Here is a 19,608-nt window from a genome sequence, read left to right as displayed (position 1 = left end):
CTAGTATATGCAAATTTTGTGTAGCCTCTGTATAATAATTTTATAAGATTGCAGAAAGATGTGAGAAATTGTGAAACTTCTTATAACCTTTTAACTTCCTACTAACCTGTTTCAATATACTTAGTCTAATGAGCAATATTTTCTTTAATTAAAAACAATAGTTGCGAATGTGTTAATGTCACAATCATATCAAGTAACTATAGCATCTTTATTTGCATCGGTGTAGGTTCTCGATTATCAAAGTACGATATTCCCTCTCCTATATCGGTTCACTCACTTTAAATAGGTGCGGCTACAAATAATTTCAACCATTGTTTCGTTTTCTCCATTTTCCCATTCTCTCCTTTTTTTTATAGACAAAAAATTTGATACCATGAGTGAAATGACCCTCGATCCGCGTAATTAAATTAGCAGACGGTTAAATTAACGGGTACCTCGTATCGCATCTCGTTAAATAAACTGTGATAAACGTTAACAGCGTTTCTCATTGTTCTGCATAAATAAAAGTGCTCGCAAATCCCAAAGGTTTGACGTTTCTCGCGAATCTGCATATTCAACGATGCTCCCACTCGCACTTCACATTTTCAATTAAATTCATGTAACTTCACGGGTACCAATCATTCCGGCTTCGGCCTCGTAGAGCGTTCCGTTGAAAATTGGCTGATAAATTAAATCCTAGTCACCGTTACAAAATATTAATGCACGTTCGACTGCTTTTAAGGTATTAACCGGGAAACTCTGCACAGTGGAGTTTCATTACACTGGACGCTATATCAGAGGTTTATATGTTTTCACACGCCCCTCCGTCGATATAACGTTAATTATCCCCGATTGTAATTCTTTTCGTAAAACAGTCGGCAACGTTTCCCTTCGGGCTACGAATTACAACGGTTATTTATTCGTTCTACTCTATGTACGTTCAACAAATTTACGAATACACCATATAAAAAAATATATCCTCGTATTTCCATGACTATTATAACATTCTCCCCGATTATCCCACTTTTTCTCTTTGTTTCGCCGAAACAGAGTGATACTTTTACCAGGGCGCGAAAGTTTCAAAAGCGCATACGTTTATTCGGAAATCAAACGGAAACAAGTAAGAACAAGGGCAAAAGTATCCAAGATTCTTCGCAGCGCGAATACCGAAGAGGTTTCAATTTGCAGTCTCTTACCTTCCGAAACGCAACATCGCTTACAAAGAATCACCAATTTCGTTTGCCCGTTCCGCCTCATGAAAACTTCTTCCTCCCTTCGTGCCGGAATACCAACTACCGCTTGATATACGCGAACACGCTCGAACGAAATCGATTTCCTCCGAGCATGAAGTACGGACTGGAGGTCACTCGCGTCCTCTCTAGACTAACTGGAAACTTGTGAATTTCCACGTGGAAAAACTTCTCATTGACCGTTTCATACCTTCCAGCCGAATAAAAAAAAGAAAGAAGGAATATCGTCAAGAACATCAAGGAGGGAAACCCAAGAAGTTTACCGCTGATTTTCGTTTCAGACGCAAACAAGAAGATATTGGTTGGTGAACGTGTGCGGCTGGATCGACCAGGTATCAAGCGTGGAAAGCGTGGGCGAGCTTGACCGTTCCGTAGAAATTGATGACGTCTACATGCATTAGAAGGAAAGGTCGTGAACGGTCTGACTCCGATTTGGATCAAACTTTATAGGCTTGAAGGACAGCCAAAGATATTAGGTACATATATTTTTTAGCTTAAGTTTGAGGGATAAAAGCACCCTCCAAAGTTCGACCCTTAAGAGCTTACGCGGGAACGATTACAAATAGAAACAAATTTGTGTAACAAAAATTGAATGGTTTCTGACGCGTTAGAAGATGCTGCTGGAATTAACAAGAAATCTTCAAAAATGTTAAAAAAATTAGATCGACTATGTTTGAAAAAATACAGTTACTGTGCGTAAACGTTAATTTTGACAAAAATATTCTCATATTTGCGATATAATTACAAAGGAAATATCTGAATTTTGTCAATCGACCAATATGATGATTCTAAAGTTACTGAAAGGAATGAAGCAAAAAGGATTAATCAAGGAAAATCCTAGTGAATTCTAAGGCATAAGGCTGCTAGATAATCTTACTAATGAATCGATTTCGAACTTCTTTTTCCACCTTTCTCTCATTTCTACCTCTCATTACAAGCCACAGCATCGTTAAAAATATAAACCTACCAAACCATAAAGCGTTTCCACTATTAAATCGTATCGCTCGTCCGTACTGTACCTTAATCAGGATCGCCAATAGCCGTCACGGCGATTTTTTCCGGCATCCTTTAAAGCTTTGAGCTTGATTCACGTCCGCGAGAGACGGCAATCGCCACTGGCAAAAGATCCATCCATCGGCTTATAGCCCCGGGAGGTGGTTCGCGCGGGAGTTTCCTCAGGATGGAGTGCGTCTCAAAAGAATTTCGATATCGATCCCTGCGACCGACGCTCTTTTCAACGATGTGTCGATGCCCGATGCCGGGTCCCAACGAATCAAAGTCCATCCTGTAATTGGAAACGGCAGCGACTCGTTCGGTCGGAAGATTCACGACTGAATTACCGTAGGAACACAATTTACTGGAAGCTATCTTGCCGTCGTGGGCCTGTACCCTCAATATTCCTTAGAAGGAAGGAAATATGCTAACGATCTGCAAAGAGAAACGTCGGGGGTTGCAACGAACTTCCTTCTTTCTCTTACTCTCTTTTACGATATCAGTTTCGACCAGTCCGCGCCACGATTTAAAATGTATAAGCCAAAGTGCTTCCACGTAAAAATGTAAATAAAATTGATATGAGAGGGGGAACTCACCTTGCTCGTTTCCTTCAAGTTTTCTCGCATTTTTCGAGTCGATTCCGGCCGACCCTTTACATAATGTCGGAGGATAGAGAAACAACCTTCGCAGTACGCTGATGTGTATACAGGCGAGGAAAAACAATTAAAGCATTTCGCTGTGGCAAAATGAAATTAAAACTGGGATACACGCAAGAGCCATGACTATTTTCTTCGTGAGCCATGTTTCTATCTTCCTGCCTTGCTCTTTGTCCGCCCTTCCTTTTTTTCTCTCCATTAACGAACTCCATCCTGTACAAAAATAATTTCAACGCAGACTGTCGTTGACAGTTTTTGTTCGTTAAGAACCGGATTTGTAAGCATTCGTTTTCCACCAAACTCGATTTTCTTTGCGCGAGAACCAACGTGCCGGCAGAAAAAAGGAGAAGGAGAAGGAAGAGAGCAACAGCGAGCGCGAGAAAGGGAAGGAAAAGAGAGCAACCGATGGGATGTTCGCGAGGATTTCAGAGCAGCGGAATTACTTCCATTTACAGCGGCCCGATAACGAGTTATTGGATTTCGAAAGATTGAAATTGTTATCTGACATTCCTAAAGACCCACATTACAATATTTTCTCGAATACCTGACGCCCCGAGCTGCTATTTCTGTTCCGTTGGCGTTCAACGAATAATCTGCTGTATAATGTTATTATCCACTAACTGTTCGGGTTACGTTGTTTCCAAACGATTTACTAACATAAGAAAACATAATATAAAACATGAATTAATAAAATTTTTATTATGGTGAGAGATTTTCAAATACGCAAATATACATTAGGTAAACAAGCAGGAAAAATCGTTTAATGGTTATCGATTAATAGGAAAAAACGTAAATTGCATATGACGTATCGTATAAATTATCGTTGCGGTGTTTATAGAATAGGAGTATATCTACTGCATCTGCTGCTTTAATCAAGCAAATCTGCCTTTATATCCAGCGAATGGCGGTTAATTTATACAAACGATTTTCCATGAAATACAATATCCAACTCGAATAACTGGTAATAAACTTGACTGTTTTCCCTCGTTTCCAACAAAAAACCAGAAAATGATATCATATAGACGAAATACCTTGTATAAAAAAGTAATAAAGCCATGCGAGACTTTTCGACAGTTTCGAATTGAAAGAAGAACTAACAATGGATCAATTAGAGACTGTAACCAAGAGAGGCGGTGGTGTGGGTTCGTATGCTCTTGTTGCGTAAATATTGATCGAGTTGGCAAAGAAATAGAATGAAGCTAGTTTTGCAATGGTAGAAAGCGACTATTTCTTTTACAACCAGAAAACGAGAACAAACAAACATTCGAGGAACCGTTTACCTCCTACGTTTGCAATATGTATGCAGACTGTTTATTTTAATAGTCGAGCTCCGTATTGTTACGTATATCCGATGTTGTTTTCTTGCAAATATATGAAGTATACCGAAAAGATAAACATATATCACGTTAAAGGGATTAATTTCACCTTCTACACTTTCCATACTCGACTCGACAAATACCTGGTAGAATAAATTGGAATTAAAACTTCTGCTATAATTTTACCTGTGGTTTTAAAATTGTTCATTTCGACAGGAGATATTTCTTGCACAAATAAACATAATTACATGTAACATAAGTTTCAAATCAAGATATAGAGTTAGATATCTACATAAATATTACAGCTTCGTGAATAGATACAAGGACTTCGAACGAACTTAAGCTACCTCTAAGTGCAAAATACACGTTTCCCGTGATCCGTAATTGCGGTGACCTGTCAACCTTGGCTGTCAATGGCACAATTTCGACGACCCCTATGTGACATCAGATAACAATAGCGTTATCTCCGATGATCTCCAAACAACATTAAATGCAATATCATGGACTCAATGGTCTTCGTGATCTTCAAATTACTCTGAGTATCATGGCAGGATCTCAGTAATCCATGTAACCTAGAAATGATTATACGATTATATTAATGAATTATATTACCGAAATGATCTGAATAATCTTGGTATATTTTCGAAATAACTTTTAAAGTACACAATCACTCAGTGACAATGGTACGACTTTCTTGACTCTTCGTGTAATTCTTACTTTGTAAAAAGCTTTTAAGATTATTTAATGTAACCTCTATTTGTTAATTACAGACGTCTGAGTAAACGTTAGCCTACCTCTTATTCGCCATTCAATCCCATTGAACTCGATTACACGAAATCGAATCCCTTCCCTAGTATTTCGATTGCTGCTACAGAGACTCAATACGCATTAAACAATCGGATTCGTTATAGGGCGTGGCGATAAAGTGCCTTTGATAGAATGAGAAAAAGAAATCCTTCGTAGCCAGCGTGTACTCTCGTTGCACTCGAATCGCTGAACTTATTTGTGAGTCGGGTGGTCTAGCGTTGCCACCGCATGATTAAGACCCAGACCATCGCCGATAGCAATAACTTGTTCGATTTGCGAGCGACTTTGTCACGATGTGCAAGTATATTCCTCGATTCATTGAGGATCTAAATTGCCAGTAACACCGACGGCTACGCGTTTCCTTGCACGAAACTCGTCCTGGCTCGATCGTGTTCTACCCACACGGATTTTGTTCGTGTTTCTTTTTGCCTCGTGTCGTCCCACGCATCCTAATGAAATGAGACTTTCCTATGGAATCTAGGGTAAGTAAAAAAAGAAAAGAAACGAGTTTCGAATTAATGCGATCAACGATAACGTTTGCTGCGGAATTAAAAAGATTGTCGGAGTGCCCAGGCGGTACAATTGCGGGCCATCGGCAAAGAAATATTTCAAAGACTACGTATTCTGAAGTTATGGTTGTCCAAGCTAGAGCTCTAGTGTATTGTGAAGACCGTATGTCCTTTAAGTGCGTGACAAAACGCAAGAACCTCTTGAAAGTATCTCTTCTCAAACGTCGTATGGATTCAAGTTCGCGAGACGTAAGTTTTCTGGAAGCAATTCAATAGCCAGAAGGTTCGAGAGTAGTGTTCGTGTTACATTTCTTTCCTTTTGTGTCGTAAGACAAAATGTTTCCAAATGTTTGTTATCTGGAACATCGTGAGACATCCAATTTGATGAACGGATTTAAAGAACTTCATCGTAGCGTCAGAGCAGACCGTAAGGAAGGATTAACCTGAAAGTAGCGGGAGTGTACCAGACCGTTGATCTAAATTACGGGGAAGACCAAGGAAAGGAGCGGAGACGTGTCCTGTTACAGATGCTTCCATTTGCCCGCCCTGTCTCTTTACCTTTATCCGCCCCTTAGCCGTTTCATTGTCCACGAAAATTGTGCTGACTTAAACGTTCAGCGTGTGTGATCTTCTGTTATTATAGTTTCAAATAATACGATGTATGTTTTAAAATACCCAGCTTGAAAAAAAAGTAATACAACTGCATTAATATCTACGTATATACAAATATACTACGCTGTGATTCGAATGCAGCGAGTACAAATTGCATAACGATCGATTTCTTGTCACAGATACAAATGAACGAACTGATACGTGTAAATAAACAGCCCCAAGGTGTAAGCAAATAAACAAAAATATAAATAAATGTTTCGATAGGTATAGGAGAGTGTTAAGCATCATCTAGCAAGCAAATTGGTTCGTTAAATTCCGAATGGAAATCGACGAATCGTTTTAGCCGAAACGAAATTATCGTTAGTTAGTCCGTAGTCGCTGGAGGTCGCGTTCCTTCGTGGCTAACCATTTAATAAATTCAGGTCGCCCGATTCGAAGGCACGGCAATTCTCTCGGCAAGCCGCGGTGGTTTACGATCGAGAGGACGCTACGTACAGCAGCTCGTTCAGTCGCGCGTTATCACGCACGCGCCCCAACTAAGTACAAAGACGGAAACGTAGGCGGTCCAGGGAAAACCGGTGGAGTCGTAACGACGGGGCGAGCCACGGTAAATCCCCGACTGATATCTTGAGCCTCGGGTTAATCCACCGCCTAGATTACTCCTCATTGCTTAGTACTGGCGTAGAGCGCACGTGTGTACGCGTGTACGTGTACGCCGCTCGTGTAGGTGAGTCGTCGAGTTAGAGATTGCGAGCAACAAAAAGGAGCCCGCTACGAAAGCGAAAGATTGCTGGTGTGCTAGTAATTTCCCAGGATTAATATTTAATATCCTGAACAGTGAACGGAGAAACGTGGAAAGGCTTCCAGAGGGAAGATATCGTTCCCTCTTCTAGCTAAGCTATCCATCTTTCTCCCTGTACGATCTCACGACTCTATCATCGCGCGTTTGTTCTCGTTCGAAGAGAGCAAATGACGAAAATCAGCAGCTGCGCCCGCGTCTCTGTGTTTGGCTTTTATCAGCCGGTACGATGCCTAACCCTTGACCCACTATCGTGGATCTTCGGAAAACAATGGGACAATCTCGCGCGCAACGGAACCGGCGGCCCCTCAAATGAGAACCGATCGAACCGCGCTTTTCCGTGCTGCTGTCTCGCTACGCCGCGTAATCACGCACGCTCTCCTTCTTCTCTCCTTCTCCCATCGCATTTCCAGATTCTTGCAATCATCGTGGCTCGTCCAGGCATCGTGAAACAGATTGGACCTTGCACGCAAGAAATGTCGCGGGGAACGGGACCATCATTGGGAACAATGACGCGACGATTTAAGTTTAACATCTTCCTTCGCCACCTCTGACTAAGCTCTCTGACTAAGCCTTTTTCTGGATACCACGGTCACGTTATAATATGTTCTTCCTAGTCTTTTTTCTCTTTTTGTCTTTGAAAATCGTCCTTTTCTTCGTTCCATTTCAGTCAAGAACGGTCGCGAAATTTAAACGATCAATTTATGCGACGGGATAGAATCCGACCAAAGGAATCCGCTATGACAGGGAAATACTATGTCGCGGAAACAATTCGACAGGATGGAATTGCTGACCGATGAAACGGAAGTCGATCGAACTTTTCTCTATTCGAAGCTCCATGCAATCGTACACGTTCCATTCTCTCTCCCTCTTTCTCTCTCTTTCTCTTTGCACATCCTCTGTCGTTCCTCTCGCTCCCTACGCTACGCCGTCCTTCCGCTCCAATCACCGAATCCGACCGGGTGCAGGTTGCAAGTACCTACTTCTGCAAAAATCTTGGCATGCCGGTAGGTACAAGCCGGGAGCTCGGAGAATTCGAAGAAAAGCGCGAGCGGAATGCACGCCGCGTTATTTCAAGCGCAGATTATCAGCGATCTCTCGCGATTTAATCCAGAATCGCGTATCTGGGCCACGTCATTTCATTTGCCGGTGAGGCGCTTGAACAGAATTTTCTTCTATTTCTCTTTCTTTCTTTTTTCTTCTTCCTTTCCTCGTCAGCTTTGACGAGCAAAGAAACGTTCCACGCAATATCGTTCGATCAAAGCAAATAAACAGCGACAGTCTCGAAGAATCTGTTGAGTAAGACAAAGTATTGAGATAATTATGATTTTTATCTGTCGAAATTAAATATGGAAGTTCATGGAACGGAAAGTTTCAAGAGCAACGCATTACTAGAACCATATGAATGTTTTCGATTTCACGAAGGTATTAAAACTCGTCAAAGTACTCCGGTACATCGCCGAGGAAAGCTGTTAGAATACAATCCACTGAAAATGTTGGCAAACGTTGGCAAATATTGCAGTGCTTGTTGCAACTATTTTATCGAACCTAAGGGAACTGTACAACACAAAGATAGTAACCCACGCTACTTCCAATTTTATTTTTTCTTTCGCATAATGTTTATATCTTTTACGGTATGTTTAAGAGCTAATGTGTCGCGGAGCTTTGCGTATTTTGTATTGCGCATTTCATTTCATCTAGTGCATTTTTATCATTGTACCATTGTATTATTCACAAAGAAGACAATAAAATCTAACAGAAAATAATAGAAAATAGATTTTCCCGATAAAATTTCATTGACCATGAGAAGCTGGAATTAGCACATTACATAAAGGAAGAGTCTTTCTAATAACGATAAATATCATAGCATGAAGAAGGGATGAACACGCTTTAGCGTAGGACACAAAGAAAATTCGCCGATCCAACGTAAGAATCGCTGCTTTCCAGGGTACGAGATTAAATCTGTCGGTCATCGATTCGACCGGGAGGCCGAAAAGATCGAACAATGGCCGGGGAATGGCGGTTCGCGGTTGCCGTGAGCACGTGGACAAGGGGTCAGGAACAATCGAATCTCGCAAGAGAAGCAATCGGTGGGCTGTCTCCCTTCTTCTATTCACCCCTGCTACAGCTTCGTGGGCGGATGAAGGGTAAACTTGGAAGCCGCTTTTGTAAAATTCCGGCGGCCTCGACCAGCCGCGAAAACACGTGTGGAAAATGCGTTAGCGGTCGCGTCTCTGCCCCTCCCCGTTTCAATTATCTAATTGAAAGTGACGGCGACGTTTCCCCGCGTCCCTTCGTACCAACACTTCAACCCCTGACCTATCCATCGCCTCCCTTTAGGCTCCTTCGTCCCCTTGGTTCCGCTCGTAACACGAAAAAGGATGGCCAGCCAGCACCAGCCTCGAACGTAACCTCCGATAAATTGCTCATACCTCACCGATGCCTTTCTACCATCGGGGTAGCGACGTAGAAACAGCCAGCCCCAGCCAATAACTGTTAAGGATTCCCATCTGCTTTGTTCGCAGCACGAACGGTGACCAATGAAGGCAATAAGCACCGTTGGAAACGCGTGTACGCTTTACTGGCGCCGGAATATACATGCGCATGTTCTTCAACTTGTAATTACACTCCACGCTGCATTACACGCGTTCCCCCATTTCTCAACTTCTCTGTGCACCGATTCTCTGTTATTTTTACGTTCTTCCTCGTCTCTCGTCGCCACTGACGAAAGACGATGACATAGTGCGTTTCCCTACATTTCGGTTTATCTGGAAGGATTACGGTTGAAGCTCGCGTATATATATATATATATATATATATATATATATATTTGGTAACAAGCACACGAATACATGTGCACAACGACAGTGTTCTCGAAGACCTTGCCCACCGTTAGGGAATCTTTTTCGCTAGACTGGGCTCAAATTCTGCCGCGAGGGCTGATACAACCCTCGAACTCGCGATCCTTACCGCAGAGATCCAAGAGGTGCGACCGCGCTCCCTCGTTTACGGTTTTGTTGATGAAGAGCGAGGGCCCTCGTTCCACCGATGTTTCAGGCTGAACGCGCTGACACAGAAGCCTAGCAGACGTCTGCGGATAAGTTGTAGGTATATACGGTAAATCGCGAGATTCGGGGCTGTTCGTGCAGATTTTGTGGTCGTGAATCGTACAATGCGTTCAATTTACTGATTAACTGCTTTTGGTGGATAACATAGTATTATTCTGATCGGATATCTTGAATATTCTTGAATATCGAATCCTTAGTCGAATGATTTCACCGTAAGAAAGGATATTGCAGGAAGATGCTGAAGTACAGAGAAGTTTTTGGTTCAATTTAATATGAAATAAAATAATGAAAATTATATTTGACAATAGTATGATAACAATGACCTCCAAAATGAATTTTCTTAAAAGTTTCTCTTATCAACTTTCGAATGAATTTTATACTTCTTCAATTCTCCAATGGTTCTCACAATATTCTTTCACAATATTACTCACTCATTACCGATAGCATGAAGAATCGGTCGGTTCTCGATCTCTCGTTATTCACTGTCATTTTAAGCGAATATCTCGACTAGCTAATATACTAAGATATAAAATATTGTATTCGAGTTCTTTATGGACCGACTTCATTGTGAAAAAAGATATTATTTTTCTTCTCCTAATGGCCACGTAGAAGCAAACAATGAATTTGTCTGTTCTAGTTTCGAACAACGCTAATAAAGAATCGCGATTCAGACAGTTGAGAGAAATGTTCTCTCGTAAACAGGGCGACTGCACGTCGGTTCTAGGATGCGATACGACAGGATGGCGCGTAAGAAACGAGGAACGAAACGCGATAGAAACTTTTCTGCTAAGCTACGCGCGAATCCGGCGCTACTTTCGCGCATACCATGACCGCGATCTCACTCCTGGAATTTGTTTCCGAGAAAAGATGCTGTTACTTTGTACCCGGGATAGTTTTCTTGCGCGTGTCTGCAGAAGCACATTCTATTAGTACCCTTCGAGTAATAACGCGCATCCCCAAGGAATAGAATTTAAATTCAACCGCGGGCGGTGGAACAGTTCGCAGCGTTAGGTGCACCGTAGAAGAAATCCAAATGGTGTTACATCGTTTCACTGACAAACTGCGCTCCTTATCTCGAATTCTGATCCATATGAACTCTGCGTTTTCCTTCCCCAGCGATATTCGTTCCCGTACTTGTCTAATGTATTATTTTTTTAGTACATACAAAACGAAAGGAAGTATATAGGAAGAACAGAAGGATGAAGGAGAAGAACATTAATTTTTAACAGTTTGATTTATGAGTAAAGAGATAGAGCTTGATAAATTGAATCGTGTTATGTATTACATATTTTAATTAGATATCAGACAAAATGGACAATTCTGTAGTTTCAGATGTTACTGTTAAAACGTGTTATACACACCGGAAAATCATTAACGATATGGTGTCTTTTAAGATTACATAACTAAAAATTCTTTCTTTTAAGATTAATCAAACAAAGAAAAAAGAGGAAATGGAGAAATAACGCAGCTGTGAATTATAGAAAATTGAAGAGGAAAAATTATATACGAAGCAGACTAGAATTTGATCAAGTACGATATCTAATATACATTCTCCACAAGGAAGCTACCATCCGTGCAGCAAATGATCGAAGAGTAATTGAAAGAGGAAACGGTCGGAGGGTTGATCAAAATTCGAAGGACGGTAACACATAAGAGCATCAAATTCATACGTTCTACGAGGAGGGAACAAGCGAGTGGAATAACAAGAAGCGAACGTATAAAAATTCACGTCAGGCAGCGTGGAACGTTAACAAGAAAGTGTATGTAATCAAGAATTTCCAAGGCAGTCGCCTGCCATCATCACGGACTCGCATTAGGTGCTTCCCTTTATTTGCTGCAACCAGATACCCCCGTTCTCTCAAAACCCAGAGAGAGAGACAATCCACGAGCCCGTAGAACAGTGAAATACTGAACAGCAATAAGACCGGCAGAGTTTCGCGAGGCTCACGGATCGCTGCAACTTTCCTTATGATGCTTAAAAGAACCGAGCCGCGTGTTTCTCTTTCGCCGTCATAAATTGAAACTAACACTTCTTTGCGAATTTTAATGCGAGCATGGGCTTCGAAGTTGATACGTCCGTATTCACGGAAAATTGTCTTTAGGGATTTGCAGTTCGTGGAAACAGAAGAGGAATTCAAGATAGTTTACGTAGTTTGTACTGTTTGAGGATTCCGTAAGACGTATCCTTCTTCGAACCGAGTTTCCGTATTTCGTCAGCATTTTCAGCTGGTTTAATCAGAGCCACAGGGATATATTGAGATATACCAATTCGGTATTCAATACCTAACCGCAGGTCCAGAAACTTCCAAGTTCCCGGAAGAAGCGAAACTTTGAAAAGCTACGAGAATTTCATTGGATTCGCCTCAATCTTTATCGCTTTGGTACGAATGTTTGTTATTAAACATGCCCAGCGTGAGAGAAGACCGTGTTCTAAACGACGTTCGTAAACTCGTTATGTATTCGGAACGCATTAGAAAACTCGAATCTTATCAGGAATATCGTTGCGACGTTATGCGGCTTTGCCTCGAAGTTCGTAACTGCATTCGAAATGCCGTTAACGTCCGGATCGCCGGGAGAGTAACGAAAGCAGTGTTTTCACAATCCGTTCGCATCAGTTGCAATCACGCCGCTAACCGGACTGACTCCTGGCCAAACTGTATCCGATGTTCAACGTTTCTCTCTATAAGCCTCAAACGTGATACGCGATAAAACGAAGCTGTAACACACAATGCGTCGTTCGTGAGAATTGATCGTACGAGTACGTTACAACAAACTTCTCGAGAAAGAAACACCTCTGCGCTAGTTTCAATTGTTTCTTCGTACATTTCGTTCACGATCGCTGGGATCTATTTCTACTTTTGTCCGATTCATCGAATCAACAGGAGCTATGATAAATTTTATTATATACGATATCTCATAATCAGATTAACTCCTTTTTTATTACAATAATATTATTACGATATTAATGAAAATTAATGAAAATTTTTGTAAGAATATAAAATAAAGTAAAAGAATTTTTATGACAATAAAAGACGTTTGACAGAAGAATATGCAGGAAATAGGGGATGGGAAATTTTTTAAACTTTTTAAAGTTTTTACGAGTATTTTTCAGCTTTTCAATTATTTTTTATAGAGTAGCGTATATTTTTGTCTATCGAACCAAAAGAACTGTTGTATGTAGTAAAACGAATTAAATAGAACCAAAGAGACTAATAAAGAGGGAAGCAAAGGGAAGAAAGGATATTTATATGGAGGGGAGAAAAACAAAATAAAAATGACTGTCCCGTTTCATCGGTCCGGACGTTAATAACGGTGTTCATCGACGATGTACTTCGAGCGCGAGCTTCCTCCTATAAACATCGGGCGTAGTTTCCAATAACAGGGCACGTAACGCTGCTCCTTTTTTGTGTGTTTCCGGGCCCGAGTCCCGGTATGGGAACATCGTGCAAAACAGTCAGGAAATGTCGCATGCAATTCGACGCGCTGCTGAAAAAGCTCGACTATGTTTGCGAAACGCGTTTCTGTGTGCTTTTACGGTGATCAGTCCTGGCTTTTGCTCCACAGCCAGATCGCATCCCCTGCACCGCCATCGTCGCGTGCCGCGAAAAGGGAGAGAGTAGTAGCATTAAACGCAGATGGCGTCAGTTTTACGCGATGAACGGCACAATTCAGCGAGCCGCGTGGGAGAGAACGCCGCGAGAGGCCGCCGAGAGGGTATTTCTGTTTGAAAGAGGGAAAACTTTACCCTCTATCCGTCGTTTCATATATTCTACTATACGTAATATATACTATACAAATCCCCATAGTCTCCGATTCTCTCCAAAAAAAAACCGTACGCAACCGAACTCGAATTATCGTTCAAGCGAAAGATTTTTGTCTGGCCCGGAACAGACCCCTCCGTTCTCTTTCTCTGTATTCCCCGAGAGGGGTTGAAGCTTGCCAGACCGAGAGACACGTATGGAGGTGTAATAAAAATTCACATTGCGTTTGGCTACACGGAACCCACTGTATTAACCCTCGTAACCCTGGGGCATAATCCGCGGTGAGACATGTCGCGTGCTTAGCGGAATAAAACCTTACAAAGCTCGCGGTGACTCGTGATCGTTAATTATATTTCTTAGTCGTTTGCTCTCTTTTCTCTTTCTCTCTTTTTGTTTCTTAAAGTGAAATATTCTTATATAGATGGTTATATCGGTGATGGAACAATTGCAAAGTAAACGGGGTGAGTTAAAAGAGAAAAGGCGGTCCCTCTTCGATCTCGGCGTTCGACATTAAGACGTGAATATTTATCAGAAAGTGGAGTCGACGTTCCGCTGTAATTGAAACACGATTTCTCCATTTGAACACGACCGTCTCCATTCACAGATCCGAAGATTCGCATCTTTCTCTTGCGAGCTCTGTTCGCGGCTGCTGAATCACTTGGATCAGCGGCACACTATTTTTATCCACACGCATGATATCGAAAAGAAAATTCTTTGTAATTTTACAATTTCACTTTAGTCCAAAGAATACGAAATCAAATAAAAGACAATTTCTTCTTATTACATAGTATCATTAATTACATAGTACATATTATGTTACGTACTACAGTCCTATTACATTTTCCTTTATCCCTTCCCGATTGTCTTACACGATAGTTATTTCACTGAGATACCCTGTAACCGAAGATCACGTCACAAGGTTCTACCATCGCTGTTAACGATGGTCTCATCTTTTGACCGCACTAATCACGACAAAGAAAATATCATGGAACCTGTAACCGTTGTTCTATATCTATATCGAATAGTATCGTTATGGATTTATCCTTTGCAAGGGCGTATCGCGTCAGTGAAAAGTTTCCGCATCGTCGAAAACATTATCGCCTCTACCCGCCTCGTTATTATGAAACACAATTCACCATTATACCTTCCAAAGGGAGCACGATGGATCGGGTGTACGCGTCAGGTCATCCGAATTTTATAACGTATTAAAAGCGCCGATAATGTAGCTACATAATTACTTGATACAATATACATAATATCATCAGTTTAATAGGTCCCGGTATCACCTGCAACGCGCTCGATGCAATGTGACGTTGGATCACGCGACCGTTAACAACCGTGAAGCTGTGTACACGGCGCGAGCTTAATGGTAACCTGTCGTGGAAACAAACTTCAAACTTCGATCAATTTCGTAGTCGAGGAAACGAGCTACATGTACCACCCCTCTGGCTATACGCGCTCTTCAACCCTTTCCCTATATTCCAACGTCTCGTTTCACGATGTAACAGCTGCTTACTGCATTTTTGTTCTAAATTATAGCGCTATTCGTCGTACTTTTGCTACGATATTCACCGACAGTTTATCCTTGCTGTTCTTTTGCTCCACGCGTGCTGGTATACTTGGCGCGTGACGCATGCAGCTGTACTTGACGCACGTCGTACACTCGGCATTTCGCGAGTCACGTTGTCTCGATGCGACTATCAAAACTTCTACGATGTACATATATATAAGCATACAGATCGATAGTTTTCTTCCGTTACCATTAGATCTGGGTTCTAGATAATTATCTTAACGTCTTGGTCTGAAATTATCATTATTGCCTTTTGTACAAATCTCATTAGTTCACGCCTTGAAATGTAAAAGTCGTTTTATAGAAGAAGAAAAGTCGTCTTGTATGTCTCTAACGTTTCAAGATAGATATTATTTCTTCGTGTTCGATAAACGATAGGATATGTTCGTTCGATTCAAACGAGTCGGTATTTCTTCGCATACCATCACTCGAGGTTTCTTTCGTTTCCTGTCGCGTCTTGATCCGAATCTCCCAGTGGAGGGAGCAGCGCGTGGCATGGCGTGTCGCTTCGATGCACGCTCGGGCTCAGCTTTCCGACACGAGGGGGAAACCGAGAGTATCCCAGAATATCCGGCGAGAGGAAGCTAAGAGCATCCTAATCGCATCTTAATCTAGTCAAGGATGCACAGGACTCACCGTGATCCGTAGGACCTTTGGCTCGAAGGGACAGCAGTTAGGATCGAGCAGGGACCACGCCTCCTCCATCTGCAAAGGACTAAAGCCCCGGTTTGATCCCTCGCACGTAAAACTAAGTCTCGAAATAATTCAATAACAACATTAGTAAGCAACGCCTCCTTTATCCCGTCTGCTTCATTATGTATCCGTACATGTCGTGTGCATGTATGTATGTGTTTCCCTTTGCGAAGCCAACACCGTGACCGACTCGTATCCCGCGTGAGCTGAATTACCAAGCTCGCTCCCTCTTACATTTCTACGTCCCTCGAGATGGATTCGATGCTAATACTGGCCGACTAATTGCACGCTACTAAGAATCGAGCTGGAACACGACTTGACAGCGCGCAACGAGTTAGTGACGTCTCCCCGCTGACGATTCATCCTACGAAAGGGGAAATTCTTGATCTTTCGCGTGACATGACATCGATATTAGTCTCGTTGGTTTGCTTTTCTCGCGAAACGAACTTACCGGGCACTTACAAAGTTAAGTTCGATCGCGTTGGCGGAGGATCGCGAACCGAACGCAGAAGAGAAGGGTAAGAGGCGAAAATTCTTATCGGTTGACGTTTGAAGTTTCCAAGTTTCCGTGAAGCTCGCTTCCAAAGGAGTTAACGAGCTTTTCAACTATTTATTCAACCCTTTGAGCGACAACGCGAGACGATAAGTAATGCTTGGACGGGTGTAAAATCAGACATTTCTGTCCGATAGAATAAAAATAGCTTACGTTTTTCACGGTTCTGGACAGGTATCTCTCTCTATATCGAGATACATGGAATCGCATATATGCACGTGTATCGTGAAATATGAATCTGACGAAGTGGAGCAATTGCATATGGCTCAATCCACCGGCGACACGTAAGTAAACTGTCAGCTCTCGTGGAGTACAATAAATCTAAGTAATGTCGGTAACCTGAATTTTCGCCATAATGCGCCTCGAGCTTGCAGATGCAAAAGGGAATAGAGTAGGTGCATTTTATCGTATCAGCAACCTCGCTCGTGTATCACTCGCATAAAAATTCGTCGAATTACACCTTACATTGGTATACCCTGTGTATGCCGCTGCTTTAAAGCATACCAATATATGTATTTGTATTATGCGCTTAAAACATTCGTCACGAATCACTTTTTGTCCTGCGTATGAATCTTTGGAATTGAGAATTCAGTATGTATTCCGTCTTCCACTTCGCTACGAATTTCGACGATTCTAATTGAAAGCACTATAGTAAGCTAGAGGCAACAACGTTGTCGTTAATCCTCCGCGTGGGAAATCGTCTTCGAGCATTAATCTTACACTGGCGGTGCGCGTCGCCGGCGGAAACGAGACGCGTTCGGCACTAACAAGAAATTGCACAATCACGTCGTGCATCTTCAACGGCGTACTTTTGATCCGCGCCGGTTTTTTTATCTCATAAATAGCCCGACTAGACAGGCAACACGCAGGCAAACACATGGCCAGACACAAGACCACCAGAAAGACTCGTCCTGGGCGGCTTATACACTTGGGAACATCTGGCTTTTGCAGTGACGATAGCCTCGTTAGTCACACCACTCTCGTCCTCTTGTAATCTTATTACCGCCTCGTGTAAGATACCTCGTTCAGGCGCCATTGCTTTCTAATTTCTACTCGAACGTTCTTTTGCTTTGCTATACCAACGCACCAGACTTACAAATTTCTTGTTCGGACCCTGACGTCGCGGTCTACGTGTTACGTCTGGTGCCCCTCTCTGTTTCTCTAAAGGAAGAATATGCTAAATCCATCTCTTATTTTCCTGGAAGCACAAAATCAAGCGTCATTTGTCACCATATTGGTTTTTGATTATCAAATAAGAACCATACACAAGAATTTCACTTTTCTAATTATCACACTGTATCATAAGTGGCAAGGCATATGTGTATAACGTCCTGGTAATTAATAAACTTTCCTATCGAAGTTTACTCGCGTCTCACAAGTTCACTGCAAAAATGAAAAATGTTTCGAATTTTTAATAGAACTAATTCGATGGTCAAGAATTGTATACCTACAGATATTGAATGCTTCTTGTTAATATATGAAACTTACTAAGCTCCGAAATTTAGGCACAGAACAATACCATTTCATTAAAAGAATCCCTGAATAACGAAATCGTCGTATAATATCGATCGTCGGTGTTCTATCAATTTTTCTTTTCGCACGGACATTCCATCACTGTCCGCGCGATATAGAATATCAGCTATCGTTAGGACGCTAATAAACGGTGGTTTCGCATAATTCCGTTGAAAGAACGAGCTAGAAGAATGGAAAGAAATATGACAAGGAGGCCTGGTCAATGTATTCAGCTCCGAGCGATCCGTGACGATTAATTATCACCGCCTAACTGTCACGACCGATGTGAAATCATTAATTTCTTCTGGAAATTTTAACGCGCACGCGGCCCTGGCTTCATTCCCGTCGCCACGACGGACGCATACGCGCGACGGGGAAGCGCGAGATTCCAGGGTGGATATTAGGTTGAGGTAATTACAGCCATTAGTTCGCGCATACATCAATTATCGATGACACGATGACATGAGTCTGCCGCTCGGAGGCATCCCTCACGATGGCAATGCTTGCGCGTTCTCTAGGCATGCATCATTCGCGCAGAATCGTTACCCGCTGTGTATCCACGTGCCTCGTATTCTCCGTTGAGTAATAATTCCTAGGCTTCCAGCAAAGGAACGACAACGACATTGAATGCAAATGTGGAATATTTTGTCAAAAGAAGGTTATATCTCGTAAAATTAATTGTTAACACTTTGCTTGCCGAAATTTGAATGAGCTGCTGCAATAAGGAGGCAGTTCCACTTTTCGATAATTTTTGTAGATCAATAAATACCAACTTAAAATCGATCAGAATCAAGTCATTTTTTCGAACGTATTACAGGCTATTAATCAACAAACATCAACATTTTTGCAGTTTTTAATGTGAAATTATAATTTTTCTTCTGTTGCGGTGCATATAATTCAAATATCGGAGATGGCTTCTTATTACTGCAAATGCTTCAACTTTTATGATACGATCGACTTTTATGATGATCGTGCATATTCTTTAGTATACTTTTGCAATGTAAGGTTTCAAAAGCAAGGCCTTTGTACCGAAATAAAAATATTTTGCTTCTTTGCTTCTATGATCTTTATCGGTGAAAATAATACAAGAAACAATCTTCGTATTACCGATATCGCTATAGCGGCGCTGGAGCACAAAGGGTTCTATCTTTATATTCTAATCTGATCATTCCGACCGTTCACGAGCTCGAAGAAGAAGAAGAAAATAAGCGAGGCTCGTTCTGAAACCGGAAGATTACTCGAATCTGATGAAAAGCTCATTAGCCCAACTAGGAATTAGAAACGCGTAACTAAAACGCATTTAATGATGGTTAGGCCCCATTTCTTTATCGAGTCATTAAGAACCAATTTCGGCGGCTCCTATTAATCATGTTAGTTCAGAGCGACGGGTCACGATGATATCTGTGATCACGGTTATTGAGTCGGCTCGTGTCGCGTTTAGAAATACCTACTTTACTTGACTCTGCTTCGTAATTATTTCCAACTTCTGTAATTTCGTGATTTCTATCGATCATTTGCCACTTTAATATT

This window comes from Bombus pyrosoma, linkage group LG12, assembly GCF_014825855.1.
Source record: "Bombus pyrosoma isolate SC7728 linkage group LG12, ASM1482585v1, whole genome shotgun sequence".
NCBI classification, from domain to species: domain Eukaryota; kingdom Metazoa; phylum Arthropoda; class Insecta; order Hymenoptera; family Apidae; genus Bombus; species Bombus pyrosoma.
The sequence above is the reverse complement of the archived record's forward strand: the minus strand, read 5'-3'. Positions refer to the sequence as shown.